The following is a 16,894-nucleotide window of genomic DNA, read 5'->3' as shown; positions in this document are numbered from 1 at the left end:
TCTCAATCGATGCAGAAAAACTTCTGACAAAATTCAACACACATTTATGATAAAAACTCTCCAGAAAGTAGGCATAGAGGGAACGTACCTCAACATATTAAAGGCCATGTATGACAAACCCACAGCCAACATCGTTCTCAATGGTGAAAAACTGAAAGCATTAACTCGGAGATCAGGAACAAGACAAGGTTGTCCACTCTCACCACTATTATTCAACAAAGTTTTGGAAGTTTTAGCCACAGCAATCAGAGAAGAAAAAGAAATAAAAGGAATCCAAATCGAAAGAGAAGAATTAAAACTGTCACTGTTTGCAGATGACATGATACTCTACACAGAGAATCCTAAAGATGCTACCAGAAAACTACTAGAGCTAATCAATGAATTTGGTAAAGTAGCAGCATACAAAATTAATGCACAGAAATCTCGTGCATTCCTATATACTAACAATGAAAAATCTGAAAGAGAAATTAAGGAAACGCTCCCATTTACCAGTGCAACAAAAAGAATAAAATACCTAGGAATAAACCTACTAAAGGAGACAAAAAACCTGTATGCAGAAAACTATAAGACACTGATGAAAGAAATTAAAGAAGATACCAACAGATGAAGAGATATACCATGTTCTTGGATTGGAAGAATCAACATTGTGAAAATGACTATACTACCCAAAGCAATCTACAGATTCAATGCAATCCCTATCAAACTACCAATGGCATTTTTCACAGAACTAGAACAAAAAATTTCACAATTTGTATGGAGTCACAAAAGACCCCGAATTGCCAAAGCAATCTTGAGAAAGAAAAATGGAGCTGGAGGAATCAGGCTTCCTGACTTCAGACTATACTACAAAGCTACAGTAATCAAGACAATATGGTACTGGCCCAAAAACAGGAAAATAGATCAAAGGAACAGAATAGAAAGCCCAGAAATAAACCTATGCACATATGGTCACCTTATCTTTGATAAAGGATGCAAGAATAAACAATGGAGAAAAGACAGCCTCTTCAGTAAGTGGTGCTGGGAAAACTGGACAGCTACATGTAAACGAATGGAATTAGAACATTCCCTAACACCATACACAAAAATAAACTCAAAATGGATTAAAGACCTAAATGTAATGCCAGACACTATAAAACTCTTAGAGGAAAACATAGGCAGAATACTCTATGACATAAATCACAGCAAGATCCTTTTTGACCCACCTCCTAGAGAAATGGAAATAAAAACAAAAAATGGGACCTAATGAAACTTAAAAGCTTTTACACAGCAAAGGAAACCATAAACAAGATGAAAAGACAACCCTCAGAATGGGAGAAAATATTTGCAAACGAAGCAACTGACAAACGATTAATCTCCAAAATATACAAGCAGCTTATGCAGCTCAATATCAAAAAAATAAACAACCCAATCCAACAATAGGCAGGAGACCTAAATAGACATTTCTCCAAAGAAAATATACAGATTGTCAACAAACACATGAAGGATGTTCAACATCACTAATCATTAGAGAAATGCAAATAATTAGAGACCTGCAAATCAAAACTACAATGAGGTGTCACCTCACACCGGTCAGAATGGGCATCATCAAAAAATCTACAAACAATAAATGCTAGAGAAAGTGTGGAGAAAAGGGAACCCTCTTGCACTGTTGGGGGGAATGTAAATTGATACAGCCACTATGGAGAACAGTATGGAAGTTCCTTAAAAACTGAAAACAGAGCTACCACATGACCCAGCAATCCCACTACTAGTCATATACCCTGAGAAAACCATAATTCAAAAATAGTCATGTACCACAATGTTCATTGCAGCTCTATTTACAATAGCCAGGACATGGAAGCAACCTAAGTGTCCATTGGCAGATGAATGGATAAAGAAGATGTGGCACATATATAAAATGGAATATTACTCAGCCATAAAAAGAAACAAAATTGAGTTATTTGTAGTGAGGTAGATGGACCTAGAGTCTGTAATACAGAGTGTAGTAAGTCAGAAAGAGAAAAATAAATACCGTATGCTAACACATATATATATGGAACCTGAAAAAAAATGGTTCTGAAGAACCTGGGGCATGACAGGAATAAAGATGCAGATGTAGAGAGTGGACTTGAGGACACGGGGAGGGGTAAGGTTAAGCTGGGACAAAGTGAGACAGTAGCATGGACATATATACACTATCAAATGTAAAACAGATAGCTAGTGGGAAGCAGCCACATAGCACAGGGAGATCAGCTCAGTGCTCTGTGACCACCTAGAGGGATGGGATAGGGAGGGTGGGAGGGAGACACAAGAGGGAGGAGATATGGGGATATATGTATACGTATAGCTGATTCACTTTGTTATAAAGCAGAAACGAACACACCATTGTAAACAATTATACTCGGATAAAGATGTTAAAAAAAAAAGAGAGAGAGAGAGAAGGATATGGCAGGTGCGAGGAAGTGTGGGTAATCCCCACTGATAGCAAGTGGGATCAGCCATTTTTGAGTAAATGGAGAGAATTCCGAGCTGCCCATATTTGGCAGAATGAAGATGTGCACACTAAAAATAAGCTTTGTTATTGTAACACCTCACATAGCATTCAGAATGATAAATGATTTTTCATTTAAAATAAAACATATGGGACTTCCCTGCTGGTCCAGTGGCTAAGACTCCACGCTTCCACTGCAGGGGGCACAGGTTCCATCCCTGGTCAGGGAACTAAGATCCCACATGCCATGTGGCTCAGCCAAAAATTAAAAAAAAAAAAAAAAAAAAAAATGAAGGGAAGCTATTTTTAGGTCATACAAAAGGAGAAACTAGTCAACGGAGAAAGGAAGTTTTATCTCAATTTGTCTAAGGGTTGCTGTGTTAGTTTGAAGTCAAATCTGTTTACCACAGATTAAGATGGAAGAACAGAAAATTCCAGAAGAATTTGGTTTTCAGAGAATGTCAACTTAAGAGGTACAAATTGGTACTGATATCAAAATGGAAAACAAAGTTTACATTTACCTCATCTCTGAACTCCTCTAGTGGGTCCTTTATTTTAGGACTTGTTATATGGAAATGACGTTGAATTGAATTGAGTCTGTTGGACCATCAACAAGGCTGAGATTCTTGAGTGCTGAGTCAGTGGTGTTCTCGTAAATCTGTTCTGGAGTATGGGAGCTTGACTTGTACCATATTCCAATTTGATCAGTGTAAATACGCTCCACACCACTGGTTTCAAGTTACCAAGGGTTTAACAACCTCCTCACAAAATTCCTGAATATTTAACCATTGGCTCCAGCACATGACTGGCTGGGACAGAATCTCTGCACCATCATCGGGTAACACATGGCCCAGCACAGACCGTTATGCAGCAAACATTCGTTGAATCCTAGTGGAGAGAGTTTTAAAACAATCATTATGAGAATACTGGTTCTTCCAATTCCTCCATTGTTTTACTTCAGGGCATGCCAGTTTTTATGAAACCAATTTTACTTTCTCCAGCCAATACCATTCCCTTTTATAGCCTATGAGAGATGAAAAGATAGAGGTTTAGGAAGATAAGAGTCCTGCATATTATATCACAAAGTCCGTGGACATTTCCAAATGTAGTAGATTTCAAAGGATGCTTTGATGGTTAAGGCAGGCTTGTCTTATGTCATTAAATGGAGAGTAGTTAATCATATAAGTGGATTATTTCAAGATTCTCCATAACTAACATTTTTATAACAGAATGCCAATTGATGAGAAGAGTGCCTACCTTTTTGTTACTGAAGAGGAAAAAGCATACTTTGAGGAACTTATATATGTTAGGATTTGTTTACATCTGTTGCCCCCTCTTTTACCAATTAAAGCAGAGTCATCTAAAGACTAAGTTGAACAAGTCAGGCAATTGCAACAGAAAGATTAGAGCCTTGTTTGACCGATTTCAAAGCCTTTGCTTGTATGGTGAGGAGACAGAAAGCAGAGCTCTGTAGGATGGGAGTTGGATAGGGGTCTAAATATAGCCTTTGCCTGCCCGTGTCTTCAAAAGAGAAGGCTCTGTTTACTGCTCAGTTCTGCTGGGCTTTCTGGGCTTCTGAATGGGTCAAGGCTTAGAATTTAACAAATCAAAAGAGAAGGGTGAACGAATCTTTATGAAAAAAGATTATTGCATAACCGCTAGAAAAATTCCCAATCCTGGAAATTGGGAAGAGTGGTGGCAGGGACCAGGTGCTCTTATAGGAAACTCAGAGAAAGAAGACGGAGATGGAGTAAAATAGATGCTTAGAGGATTTTTTAGGGATTTTGCTGAATGTTGGCAAATGTTATTCTCCTCACCCCCATCCCCTCTGCTGCTGCTTTAAGAGACTTCAGGAAATATCTTCCCTAATTATTTTTCATGACTTTGGAATGAAATGGATGTTTACATTAAATGCATTGCCTTAACTAAGACTTGCCTAAATGCAGTTACATTATTCTGGTAGTTACTAATCAAAAAAAAAAAGAAGAAAGAAAGAGAAAGATTGCAAATGATTAGTCCCTAGAAGAAACAGAAAGAAACTCCACTTCCTGGAGAAGTGAGATATTGTTAGATGCCAGCTATTTCTATGATTTCTTTCTTTTTTAAAACATAAACATCATTACAGTTTTTTTTAGTCATTTCATTCTAAATACAAAGGAAGGATTTTCATAAGACTTCAAAAACAGCACTCCGGCAGTTTGACCAAAGTTGTATATTTGATGTGTAATTTAAAAGTAACATATACACAGCTTCCCTTTCTTACCTGAACATCAGTAATATTTTCCAGTTTTGGCAAAAAAATAAAAGTTGCTCGCCATTTTTTGTTCTGCCAATGGTGTGTTTCATTTAACCTTTTTCTGCTTGTTAGTTCTTGAGTATGTTAGATTATTTCCTGGCTAGCCATTCTGGCAGTCACAACAAAAAGGAATCCAGCCAAGCTTCCTCAACTATTAAAATTTATAGCCTTGAATGTGTCAGATGCTAAGCCTAATAGACAACACCCCTTGTGAAGCTAGTTCTTCTTTTAGATTTATATGGTCACGTACATTGATTTTTCAGAAAATTGATCAAAAAATATTTTAAGTGTTTCCAAAGCATCATGTTTCAGTTCACAGACATTGAAAAATATAAACAGAGCTTTGAGGCCAAAGACCTCATGGTATATCAAACGGCAAATATCAGTATAAATGAACATAATCGCCACGTGAGTTCTTGCCTCAAGCACGCGTTCTTCTCTGGAGCCACTCAGATGTTAAATCTGAGACGGGCCTGGGACTTGGGCCCCTTTGCTGCAGGGCTGCAAAGCTTGCACCTGGACACACCACTCCTCCAGATACAAAATACAAAGAAACTATATGGCACTAAAAATAACTTTGTGCTGTGCAGTTCGGGCAAATTCTGCACCAAAAGATACAAGAAAGAAAGAAACAAACAAACCCAACAGCCATTTCTGAAGCGCCGGGAGCAAAAACTGGGCGGCGGGAGCAACAGCAGGGTACTGCGCATGCCCCGTGCACTCAGCACTGCAAAGGGGTGGGCAAACCACCTAAGCCTCGCCTCCGGCCCGACCCCTGCACACACCCTTACCCTCACCCCATGTAAGGAGTGGGGAGCGAGCTAGTGAACCTGTGACTTGTTCTCGCTCCCTCCTGCAGCGGCGCAGGGGCCCCAGTAAAGCCCCGCCTGAATTTCTTGTCTGGCCTCTAGTCAATTTCCAGTGATTGGGGAACGCCAAGAACCCTGATAAGTATCAAATCTCCGCACTTTACACATCAAAAGCAACGAACTGTCTCCTCTTAGATTTCTTTCCACCGTGTTGATCAGCGTTTTGAGGTGTATCCAAATTTTCATACGTATAAGTCACTAAACACAAGGCAATCACCCCCGGGAAATTCTGCCTTTCCATGGACCCCGTGGAACTGAGTGTGTTTGTATCTGGCGGTGGGGCTGTGATGCTCTTAATCCAGGGCATTATCCTTTCGTCAGCGAAGGTAGCTCGTCATTTCCTTCTCCTTGCCCCTCCAATGAAGCTCTGCCCTCTGGTCTCCACGCAGGGTTTACTTCAATGCCCGCTTTGAGTGGTGGTACCAAGTGAGGAATGTGTCCGTGAGTCTGATTACAGAAGTGTTAGTGTGTCAGAAAGAAAGCATGAGACATTTGGAAACCTAATAATAAAAGTGAAAATGCAAAACTTTGAGCAGCAAAGCAACCCAAATTTGGGGGTTATTTTTAGAATCTTCTCTTAAATGTTCAGAATTTTCTTCCCTTGAAAAATCTAGACTCTATGTTGAGAGAAGACAAAAACTTTAGGTGTCGAGATGTATCGATTTCTCGTGATCATAGCAGGTTTAATGTTTGTAATCTACAAAACAAATATTTTTCTAAATCTCTTCCTTTCTAATGGGCACTCCCTTTTGTTTCAGGGGTGTCTGGGTTAGTACCCTGACAGAGGTGAGATCAACTTGTATTTACAAGGCTCCTGAGTCAAGCCTTGTGTCCTTATTTTTCTTTCCACATTTCTTAAAACAATGTAAATTGAGTATTTACTATATGCCAACCCTGTGCTGGACATCTTCATCCCATTGCTATCCATGCTTTCCTTGTGTAGTGATTCTAAATAGCAATTTGGAATGTCTCTGCTACTTCTTCTTTACAAGTCATATCCCATGGAACATGAAATCCAGGAGTCCTAGGAACTAGAAGAAAAGTTTACTCAGGGCTGCTAAGGCCATGTGCAAGCTGGAACTCTAGCTTCCTGGATATCCCCTGAAATGGGTTCTGGGATCCAGCCACACCATTGTTATTAGAACCGTTTTGAGTTCCTGATAACTTATTCTGCTAATCAGTGTCAATATGAGGAAATGTTGGGTAAACCCACCTACAGCAGAAATTTCCAGAACACTGCTTCTAGTGCTAGATAGTGTGGTAAGTACTACCTCAATGACCTTAACAAGTAATTTTACCTCTGGGCTTCAGTTTTGTTTTTGTTTTTAACGTGGAATGAAGCAGATGGTTACTCAGATTCTATCTAACTCTAACAATCTAATCTAAAAGGACCTTTTGGTTAGATGACAGGTGCAACATTCATTCATTCATTTTGTTATTGACCAATTGACTAGTGAGATTTTAGGAAAGTGATGGGAAGAAATTTGTGGATGGGGGAACTATCCTATCAGTCAAACAATCAAATATATATGGAGTGCATAGTATGTGTGACAGTCTAGGTATAATTTTTCTCTAGGGAGAGAAATAGGGAGAAAGAAAAGTAGAATCAAGGGAGCAAGTATCTGTTCTGAGAACCCCTGGATATTCCTGGACTCCTGTAACACAGAAGAACTGATGTATCCGAGTTGCCTTGGTCCAAGTATCTTAGGCATCAACAATAAAATAGATACTTCACTTCAGGTATTGGGAACTGTACAGACGAAAGAATACTGATATATATAGGATTAATTGTACTGATTTACTGAGATTTGCTTGATTTTGGAGGCTATGAATATAACAAAATAAATCAGATTAACCATGTTTTAAGTCATACTTGCAGAATCCGTTCATTTACATTCTCACTCCAGACATGTGGTGAAGGATTAATTGTACTGATTTACTGAGATTTGCTTGATTTTGGAGGCTATGAATATAACAAAATAAATCAGATTAACCATGTTTTAAGTCATACTTGCAGAATCCGTTCATTTACATTCTCACACCAGACATGTGGTGAAGGTCTTTCTCTGGGTTAGATACTGTTCTAGGCAAAGGCTAAAGCTAGTGAACAAGTCATGCATATCTTTGGCCTCATAAAGTTTAGTTGTTAACACCTCAAGCTTAAAAATAATTAGGAATTATTTAATTCAACGTATTTTTTCTGAGTCTTTCACAATCTTTACAATCTACACTAAGGCATTCAAAGTGCACTAGGCTTAAAAGATAAAAGCTTATGAAAAAGAATATTTAACCCTTAACTTGATCTCTAAGTCCTTATCTGGAGTTTTCCAAAGACTCTCAGAATAAAAGTCATATTCATAGCAATGTGAATTTAAAAGATTTCCAAGAAGTATAATTATTTTTAAATTTTAAGACTTTAAATGGTATTTAGAAGAGGTCCTAGTTGTAATTAAGAATTTTTTAAATTAATAAGAAGAGTAAAAATCAGTTTTCATATTCCTATATCATGTCATAAAATACGAGGTATTTATAAAATACAAGTTATACAATGGAATGCACATTCAAGATCAGTAGGCTGCCTTCTCAATTTCACTCCGAGGCATTACAATTGAAGTGTGTAAATCTAATCTGATTATGGTCTAGAAAATTCTGACATTGAGACTTACAACATAAGTCAAATAGCTTTTCTGGCCTTGTTTTATTCTTTGTCAGTTTCAGTTCTATTCTGAAACTCTTTATTGACAATGGAACTTTCTGAGTGCTGAGTAAAGTGCCGAATTTGGTTTTAGGGAGACCACCAATCATTAGCACAGATAGTGGGGAAATCTTCCATATTAAAATTAAATTTTTATGGTATGATTAAACTTGTTCATTTATTTAAAAAGTAAAAAATACAAACACATTCCATTGTTTTTAATCAAATCAAACATTGAAGGTTTCTAGTTCACTTTCAGATCGTGGATCATTTTAAGATGGTCTCAAATCATATGTCTGTTTTTACTGACTTTCAGTTATACTATTTGTGTTTCAGTGTTTAGTGTTTAAGAGGGAATCACTAATTGTTAAGCCACATTTAAAAGAAAATTGGAGGTTTTTCTTGACCATATGACTTCAAAGTCTCTATGCATTTAGCAATAGAAATAATTCAGTAAGCTTCTCGGGGTGACTTATTTAGGAATAGTTAATTATTTATAATTATTATAATTATAATTAATTATATCTTCCATTAATTATTGGATTAATGGAAATCCAATAATGCAAAAGGATTGCATAGACCAGAAACACAAGAATGAAAACAGAAAAACCTTTATGTAATTGCTTATCTTTAATTTTATTCTTTCTCCAGGAGTTTATGGTCCTTTCGTTATCTGAAATAATTTCCCCTGAGGCCCTTGAATGCAATGAGTTTTAACTTAGTAACTGATAATTATAAACTACTCAGTCTTACTTTTTATTTTTTTAATTGAATTATTGCTGCTTTCAGGCCGCTTGATACATTTTTCATTCCTATCCATAAGTTATTTCATTTCTAATAGAGGGAACCAGGGGCATGGAGTGGTTTATAAAGGCTTATTGACCTTGAAACTTTGTCATCTATTAATCCAATCTTTCCACATTGCTGCAAGGTGATACATGTATTTCTGTATGATTACATGAGAAAAGCCACAGCTCTTTGTCACATATAATAGTTCCAAGTTAATGATAGCAGCTTTTCTTGAATTCTTACCTCATGTCAAATCTATGCTAAGCACCTCTCATATGTTGCTTCATAGCATCATAAATGAAATGAGACCATATTCTTTTTTGGGGGGGGGGTGGCCACAACTCGCGCATGCAGAACCTCTCCCACAAGGGATCAAACACGCGCCCCCTGCAGTGGAAGCACGGAGTCTTAACCACTGGATCACCAGAGAAGTCCGAGACCATAATCTTATGGTACCAATTTTAAACATGTGGTAATTGAGGCTCAGAATGCTTGAGTAATTCATTCAAGGACACATGCTTATTAATAATACGGTATGGATTTGAACTAGGTATGCCTGATTCCAAAGAAGGTGTGCTACCTCTAGGATGTACTGTCTTGCACACACCTACAACTACTTAGTTATAAAAGAACTTGTATTCTCACTAAAAAGTTAATTCTACTCCAAAGTTGCTATTGTTTGGCTGGTCCAGCCATTACTAACAGTAAACTTTCTACCAGAATCCTCTCAAAAAAACACCCAGTGAAAACCTTAATCATTTTTTTTTTTTTTTTGCCTGTAATTTAACCCACAGAGTAGAGTATTATTAGGTTTATATAATAATTGTGAAGGTAATTCACCAAGCATATCTAATTGTAAGGATCTCTTTCCTCATCTCTTCCCTGTATCCTTGTTCCTGTGTTCTTACTATGTCTTCTATGTTCTCATATTTTGAATATATCTTTTGGGTCCAGTAATCAATAAATAATAAAAGGCACACCGCATGCTAGCCCAGCTTGGGCCCCAGTGTCTTCTCTGGGATTCTGACCATGTGCACTATGCTTACAGAGACCAGGATTTGAATAGAGATTCTAGGAAAAAGATGATTGTATTTTCTGCTTCTGGGAGTGAAGATATTCAGAAAGTGAAGGAATAGTCAAGACAGTGACAGGAGAAGGTAACAATAGGGATAAATAGAGATAAATGTACATTCTTGGTATTGACAGAATTCTAATCTGCTTGGGGGAAGAACATCGAAGTGGAGGAATATCTCCACTGAGGGACAGTTCAGAATATTCTTTGGGTCTTTTATCAAATTACATTTGTACTCTTCTCATTCCATTGCTACCCGCTACTCATGCATAGATTAGCATATCATCAAGACTCCCCACTTCTGCCCTGGGTAGAGTACTTTCCCAAGAAGGAAATCATGTCATCTGAGGAGAAATGTTGGTGATGGGCATGCCTGGCAGGTGAAAGTTGCAAATACTAAGCCATTATTGAGAATCATTCTGCAAACAATCCAGCCTGAGGATCAGAGGTGCTGAACTGAATGTGAAAGGCACCTACTGAACAGATACTATTCCCAGTCCTGTGTGGGCCTTGGTCACTAATCCTTTCAGGTGGTTCTTCTCCATCATTGGGTGCTTTCCTCATAAGCATGAGCTGATCAATACTCATCTGAATAGTCGAGGGGGACTCTGAAGATCTCTGGAATTCTCTTTAGGGTCAGCTCTCTCTTTTCTGGTTATCTGTCTTACAAACTCAGCGGTTAAGACTGTACTTCCAATGCAGGGGGCGAGGGTTCGATCCCTGGTCAAGGAACTAAGATCCCACATGTTGTGCGGCGTGGCCAAAGAACCCCAAAAAACAAAAAACCTCACACGACCTTACCTCCCCCAGAGTCCCATTTCATCTTTTCAGGGAGATTTCTGAACTATTCCAGGCTGCTTGCTCTCTGTGCTGAAACTTGGAAATTTTCTCCAGGCCGTAAATTGTCAGTCATAGGCCTCTCCTCATCTGTGTCTCTTCTCTCATGGATCAGTGCATTTCTTTGCCTAATGTTCAACACCTTGAGTGCCATTATTTCTTTTAGTTTATCTACCTCTTCAGCTGTTTCAAGGGAGAGTAAATCTAGGCCCTGTTACTTTATCTATACTGCAAGTTGAAGTTTGCTGTTGTGTCTTATTTTCAATCTCCTTTAATGTGGAATAGATTCTTGCCTTCCTTTGTCTTTTATGACCTTAACTATTTGATGAATCCAGACAGTTATTTTGAATAATGTCCTTTGCTTTGGGTGTGTATGATGTGTCCACATGGTTAGATTCAAGTTGTGAATTTTTATCAGGGATCCTACACTACCAAGGTCATGTCCTTCTCACTGAGTCATTTTAGGATGCATTTAATAATGATTTCTACTACTTATAATGTTAACTTGAGCCATTGATAAGGTGGTGTCTGACGAGTTTCTCTAGAGTAAAGTTACCACTTTCTCTTTTTAAATAATAAATAGCTTGTGAAGATATCATTTGAGCCTAAGGAAGTATCTTGGTTTTCATCAGATTTTCACCAACTAGATTTAGCATTCATTGATGATTATTGCTGAATCAATTATTACTATTGCTTTCTAACTTCAGAATTTTGGGGTGGGGAGTGCTGGTAAATGAGTGAAGGAAGAACTTTTCCTTCTTTCTTATTTATTTATATATGCATTTAATTCGTTTTTTAAAAAATATTTATTTATTTATTTGGCTGCGCCGGGCCTTAGTTGAGGCATGTGGGCTCTTAGTTGCAGCATGCATGCGGGATCTAGTTCCCCCACCAGGGATCGAACCCAAGCGCCCTGCATTGGGAGCGTGGAGTCTCAACCACTGGATCACCAGGGAAGTCCCTATATGCATTTAATTATTAACAAAATTGTAGACTTACGTATTTAAATGAGTTTTAACTCATGGATTCTTTACAACTGGTTATAACTTATTACAATTATTTTGATAGGCAAATCATCCCATACTTGGACAATGAGTGCCCCATCAAGCTGACTAGCTTTATTTTTCCATGTCCCCATTATTCTTAGATCATCTGTTACTTTCTAGAACACTTAGATTTCCAAGTTCATCTTAAATTTATTTCCTCAGCCCCAACGCTGGAATCAACATTTTCTCCAAAGAACCCTGGCTCCATTTAGTGAAGAATGGTACACATAAAAAGTATTTGTGTGCTGGTTGCTCTCATTGCTACTAGGTCCTCTCAGTGAGTACATTTAGAAATGGTAGATAGATGGATGATATGCATATTATATATGCACGCGCACACACACACATATATTTCCATGTATTTATTCAGTTGTCAGTTATGTTTCCTCCATTTTTTATTATTATTATTATTTTTTTACCTGTGGAGTCTTTTTCCATCTTTAGAGAGGTTTTCAAAAGTTTTCTGGATTTTGAAATCCTCCAGAAAAGTAATTTTATTCTTATCCTTAAAATACTTCTATGTTGTCCTAGGTTTGGGCTCCAACAACTTTCCCTAGTTTGGTAACCACTAAACTGCCTCATCTCTTTCTCATGTCATCTTTAAAGATTTTTTTAGATGTGGACCATTTTTTTAAAAAGTCTTTATTGGCTTTGTTACAATATTGATTCTGTTTTATTTTTTGGTTTTTTGGCCGAGGGGCATGTGGGATCTTAGCTCCCCGACCAGGGATCAAACCCTCACCCCCTGCACTGGAAGGGAAGTCCCCCTCATGTCATCTTCAAATCAATGAGCTCCTGGTACATATTTCTCTTTTTTCTCTTCCATAAACTTTTAAACTTACCCTTGAAAACCTTGAATCTTTTTGAAAAATACATTCAAGTACTTCCTTGTTACTTCCATGGTTTAGTCTCTCTCATTTCCAGAGATAAAACTTTTTCTAAGCCACAATTCTTTTGTTCATTTAAAGCAGTGGGCAGCAAACTTTTTCTCTAAAGATCTAGATAGTAAATATTTTGGACTTTGTGTGTTGTCCAGTTTCTGTTACAATTACTCAAGCCCGACACAGTAGTGTGAAAGTAGTCACAAAAAATACATAAATGAATAACTGTAGCTGTATTCCAGTAAAACTTTATTTATAAAACAAGTAGTGAGCCTGAATTGGCCTACAGGCTATATAGTTTGTTGACCCCTCATCTAAAGCATCCTGATATTTTTCTTTCTTAAGACCTTTGTCTGTTTCTATGCAAGCATAATTCCTCAAATTAAGGGTTCATTACTCTAAGCTTTCTTTATTTACATTTGGGACCTTCAGAATCATTATAATTTCATTCAGTTTTCTTTATGCCATCTACCAAAATGGAGGTTACATCTCTTGATTTAGTTAGGATATATTTAACTTGTAAGACAGTGTCCTCAAAAACAGTGGCTCAAAGAATGTCGAAGTTTGTTGCCAATTCTGAGTTGAGTGTTTGAGGAAGGTGGGCATCTTATTGTCATTCAGGAACCCATGCAAATGCTGGGTTTGTTAGCTGCAGTAGTGCCTTTCAAGGATGCTGTGGCAGCTATCATTCCATCCAGGGGAGAAAGTGGAGGGGTACGTAGGGTAGTAATACTCATGCTCTTACCTTGCCCCAGAAATGGCATATATTCCACTGGAGATAGTTTAGTCATGTGGCCATGACCAATTGCAGGAGATGTTGGGGAATGAGTTCATTACTATGAAAAAATAGAGGATGGATTTTAGTGGACAGTAGCAATCCCTGCCATCTCCAAGGTTGGAACCATCCCTATTTCCCTTTGTTTGATCATAAAGTTCACCACACTTTTAGGGGTAAAAATTGCAAACTGGATCTCCCAAATGGACAGAACTAATTAGCACCTGATGAAAGAAAGGCAATCAGAAAGGATACAAAGGCCAAGAAGATGAGTCAAGCTACCCTTGGCCCTGGTAAATCCTTATAGTAGGAAGGCCAAAAAAAATGTGGTCTATTGGCTTATAGTTCTGGCTGAGAACACAATAGAAGGATGACTGTCTTCACTTGACACAAGTGAACAGCCAACATTCAGAAACTGTTCTAAAGTAGATATTAATGTGCAATAAAGAGGACAAACATGTAGTCCAAAACTAAACACATAAGTCCACCTTACACTGGCCCCATCAAAAGCTTCTGGAGTATAAATTTGATCCTCAAATGCTCTGCAATCTCTATTTCTCAGTTCACCAGATATTGGGGTCACAATTAGTCATCAGGGCTAATGGGCTGCAAAAAGAGCTGGATGTGGAACAAAGGAGAGTGTAGGCAAACCAGAAGCTACCAGAACTCTACATATGTCTGTCTCTGCATCTAAACATGACGGCATTCAGAGAATATTGACTGTTGCTTCGTTAATCTCCTCCATGTCTCTTATGGTCTACACCAATCCAGAACCTTACAGGGAAGCATATTCCAGTAAATAAAGCCCCAGACTAACCGATCTGACAGAGTCCAAACCCCCATAGATGTGAACATGCATAGGAGATTTTTTTAAATAAAAAAGTAGATATTTGAACTTTTTTATTCTCTTCACTTTAACTGCCTCCTTCTTAACTAGAAGTTTTATAAGCCTATTTTACAAGATTTTAGAAGACATGAATTACAGTTGTCATGTAATCACTAACAGGATCAGTATCTTAGAAAGATGCTTAGTTTATCTGCAAGGTAATAACCTTATTTGAAAAATGAACAATTTGGAATGGATGATTTCTAAGGTTCCATCTTGTGCTTTGGTTCTAATAGTACATGTGAAGTGTTTTTTTCTTTTCTATGAGATTTTCTCAGAGCTTAATTCTTAGTAATAGAAACCTACATTTTTTTCTAAATGTTATTCCATTTAGAAAATCTCTCCCATTATAAACCCAATACAATTCTACTTTTAAAAGCCAGAAATCTTGTTCAAATGCAACTCTGATCTGCCTTCACATTAGTTCTGCATAATAGAATAACTGAAAAAAAAGACAGAAATATAGTACATTATTGAGCTTCAATTAAATTTCAGAGCTGGAATGTGTACACAGGGAAATAGTCAACCACAGTCTAATGCATTTAAAATTGCAGACATCATTAATGTTGTACATCAACAAAGTACAAATGAACTATTTCATGTCATTAGCTTTTAAAAACCACTTAGGATGCATTTATATTCAAAATCCAAATACATTCATTATTTCAAACAAGAAATTGTGTCTGATTTGTGGCTTATAGTATGAATCAATATGAATATATCCTTTTCATTTCATTTTCATGTTACAAAACATGATGTAATATACATAAAAACACTTAACATACATTTTAGCATTTTGCCACAACCAAAATAAAAGAACCTATGTGTTGATGGATTTGATTAATTTTTCTGGATTGAATAGCAGAATATTAATTTAGGTCTTCTTGAATTATATTTCTCATTTTAACCAAAAATTTAAAAGTAAGCAAGGGTTGAAAATAGAGTTTACTGTTGGTGGGAAGGTAAGTTTGTGCAGCCACTATGGAAAATAGTATGGAGGCTCCTCAGAAAACTAAACATAGAGTTGCCATATGATCCAGCAATCCCACTCCTGGACATATATCCAGAGAAAACTCTAATTCGAAAGATACATGCATCCCAGTGTTCATGGCAGCACGATTTACAATAGCCAAGACATGGAAGCAACCTAAATGTCCTTCGACACATGAATGGATAAAGAAGATGTGGCATATATGAATGATGAAATACTACTCAGCCATAAAAAATGAATGAAATAATGCCATTTGCAGCAACAAGGATGGACCTAGAGATTATCATACTAAGTGAAGTAAGTCAGACAGGGAAAGACAAATACCATATGATATCACTTATGTGTGGAACCTAAAATATGATAAAAATGAACTTATTTACAAAACAGAAACAGATTCACAGACATAGACATGGTTACCAAAGGGGAAAGGGGGCAGGGGAGGGATAAATTAAGAGTTTGGGATTAGCAGATACAAACTACTATATATAAAATAGATAAACAACAAGGTCCTACTGCATAGCACAGAGAACTATATTCAATATCCTGTAATAAACCATAATGGCAAGGAATATTTAATATATATATAATATATACATATTATATATATATAACTGAAACACTTTGCTGTACACCAGAAACTAACACAACATTGTAAATCAACTATACTTCAATAAAAATTTTTTTAAAATAGAGTTTATATTGGTTATACTCTTACTTTTTTCTCATCATTTTATGACATGGTTCCTAACCTGGTGTCTTTGTTTCTCCAAATTTCCATTCTAAATTGTGTAAAGGATATGTTAAAACTTGATTTTTCCTTGGCCCTGTCTCTGTCATTCCATGAGGTATTTTGTTTAGATAGAACCTGGGACTCTGAACTGTGAACAAGTTCCCCAGATGATTCTGATGCACACACAAAATTGGAAACTGCTGCTCGAATATTTTCAAACACATCTGTATTTGACGAATAATGACAAAAGGTACTTTGAAATATATGACTTGTGAATTTCCAGACCCTGTATCCCTAACAGTCTCTCACCTTGTATACTTGATGTGCTTGGGCTCTCATCAGCTCTTTCTTAGGCTGTAATGGAAATATTCCCGATTAGTTATCCTGTCTCCTTTCTCTCCTCTCCCACTTCTCCTTCTGGCTTTATCCTATATTACCACCAATGTACATTTTTTTCTCAAATATAAGTCTCACTATGTGATACTTTTCAAAATCAAGCCGCAAATCTACCTCCCTAGCCTTATGTTTCAACACTAATCTTTAAACAGTCTCTATTC

Source organism: Eubalaena glacialis, chromosome 16 (genome assembly GCF_028564815.1).
Source record: "Eubalaena glacialis isolate mEubGla1 chromosome 16, mEubGla1.1.hap2.+ XY, whole genome shotgun sequence".
NCBI classification, from domain to species: Eukaryota; Metazoa; Chordata; class Mammalia; order Artiodactyla; family Balaenidae; genus Eubalaena; species Eubalaena glacialis.
This window is presented reverse-complemented; position numbering follows the sequence as displayed.